The following is a 2,500-nucleotide window of genomic DNA, read 5'->3' as shown; positions in this document are numbered from 1 at the left end:
AGACTCCGCCAAAGCTAGATAGATACCCGGAGGGCATGTCATGAGCGCCCATCACAGATTCACAGAATAGAGTGGGTTATTTATTTTTTCCCCGGCTCGTTCACTTTATTTAGTATGGTATTTGGGTATAGGGATCCCCCGTCGATGAAGTCTAATATGCATAGCTAGACATGGACTACCTCGGCAGATTTTCTAACCCCGAGAGGATTTGCTTGCGAGAAAGCTTGCGAATATTTTTCATGTCACTGTACATTCCATCGCTTATCATAAAATGTTGAATTCAGTGTGGTAGTTGAAATGATTTTGTATTAATTGCATCGCTAGCTTATTGCATTATTGTTAAAATGGACGTTAATCTTCATGTTTGTCATACATTTCTACTCTGTGTGCGGTCACTTTTATTTTCATTCTCATTCACGCTCCCTGTCGCTCACACACCTATGATGTATCTCTTTTGCCTGTGATTTTGCCAGCCATGACGAGTGACTCGTACATGATGTACAATTTCTTATTTTCTTCTCCATGTGACGACAACTGGTTCAAGTAAATCCTTGCAGATTGCCTTTGTCGTTTCCCTTATTTACTCTTATGTCTATCAGAGGCGTTAGTAGTTCAAGCCAGGTCCATGCAGATCGCTACTGATGTCTCCCTCTCCTCTTTTCTTCTTTAACTTTGTGAAAGTAAAACACAAAATGAAAAAAAGACGAAAATAGTGGCGCTTAACACCCCCTTTTCTCTGTTGCCTTTCTTTTTCTCTTTCTATCTTAGCCCATACGTGTATAATCTGGTTCACTGATATCCTACACTGCACCGAAGGCGGACCCTGTTGCAGAAACGGTAACCTTAGGATGCTGTGGGCAGGCCTGCGGACCAGGATGTTCGTCAGAGCAGGTATTAAGTCGCCACATGATATACTGGAAGGGCTCAGCCTGCCGGGACGCCCATAGATCCAGCGAAGGACCAGGAACTCGCCAGGGCAGGTACCAGTCGCCCAATAATGCTGTGGACGGCAACCGCCTGGACGCCCGCAGATCCAGTTATATATATCAGCCGCCCTAAGATGCAGAGGAGGTCGCCTTCTGCCCGGACGCCTATTGATCCAGACGAAGATTACGAGGAAGTCTGGACGAGGACGCAGCCGATAAGGACCTAGACGAGATCTGCGAGGACGTGTGGACGAGTACGCCGCCGAGTTGGACCTGGACGAGGACTACGAGGACGTCTAAACGAATCCGAAGTCAAGGAGGACCTGTGCAAGACCTTCGAGGACGTGTGGACATCGAGGACGGTTGGACTACAGCAAGGACCAGGAAGAAGAAGACAATAAGGACGAGCAGCCACGAAAATGCACCAAGGTCAGCGCACGTGAGAATGAGGTGTCCAGTAGGGTGTTTCAATAAATCCGACTTTTTCAGAATCACTCAGCAAGTTGCTAAACAGGCGCCTACTATGCTTAAATGACGACATGCAAAATATTAGACAAATCAAAAAATATCTACTATTCGCAATTTTTTATTAAAGAATAATACCATTTCCGGCGCTGGGATGAGGTGCGACGGCCTCAGCCGGCCTGGTTGTGACCCGCATGACCCACGGAAGAGCATTTCGGTTCATTCGACATTAAGGCAGAATCAAACATAGGGTAACTTAGGTCATTGCGAATGATTCCTGGGGACTTCCGTAAAGATTCCCAGTCACTATGCATTTCCATATAAACTTGTGCTACCTTAATAATGCACATTAATCGCTCGCCTAAATTGTGGTGACGATCTCGTTAGTGGCAATATGGCACTTCGACGTGGTGGTTTGCGCAGTGCCGATACACCTATACTGAAAGAGTTGGGTACCATTGATGTTTTGCCACCTAGACCACTGACAAAGAGTGACATTCTTGCTCGATACTGTGCCTTGAAAAGGACATGGTAACCAGATACTAAAAGGATGCTCAAAAGATAGCTTGCCATGCAATAATTTGACTATTACGGAATCTCAGATTTTATCCAAGTTGCAGGCGGAAATTGCTGTGCTGTATAGCAAATTCGGCATTAAGACAATATCACCTTGGTATATGAAAGAAAAAATAAAGAAAATAAAGAAAGAGTACTACGACTCCATCAGAAATGTAACACTGAAGACAAAATTCTCAAAAACTGTGATTGTGTCATTCAAGGCAAAGAAACAACCCCGAGAAATCCTCAAGGAAGATATAGATTGGTATGATGCAAAAGTACAAGGAAGCAATGGATCACTCGGAAGTGTTGATTATCAGGCGCAAAGACGGGAATTTAACAGACTGAAATGGAAGCAGACTAACAATGCAGAAGTCCCATTTATATGCAACAGTGAAGATATTGCAGAAATGTTTTTTGCCAGTGGTGTCAGGTGGCTGGGATTTTTTTGTTCCCTCCTACACATCTGCCTGACCATTGACATCATATTGACCAAGCTGGAAGGAGTTTGTGATGGTGATTTGCCCAATAAATCCAAGATTGGAATAAAG

This window comes from Penaeus chinensis, chromosome 16 (genome assembly GCF_019202785.1).
Source record: "Penaeus chinensis breed Huanghai No. 1 chromosome 16, ASM1920278v2, whole genome shotgun sequence".
NCBI classification, from domain to species: Eukaryota; Metazoa; Arthropoda; class Malacostraca; order Decapoda; family Penaeidae; genus Penaeus; species Penaeus chinensis.
This window is presented reverse-complemented; position numbering follows the sequence as displayed.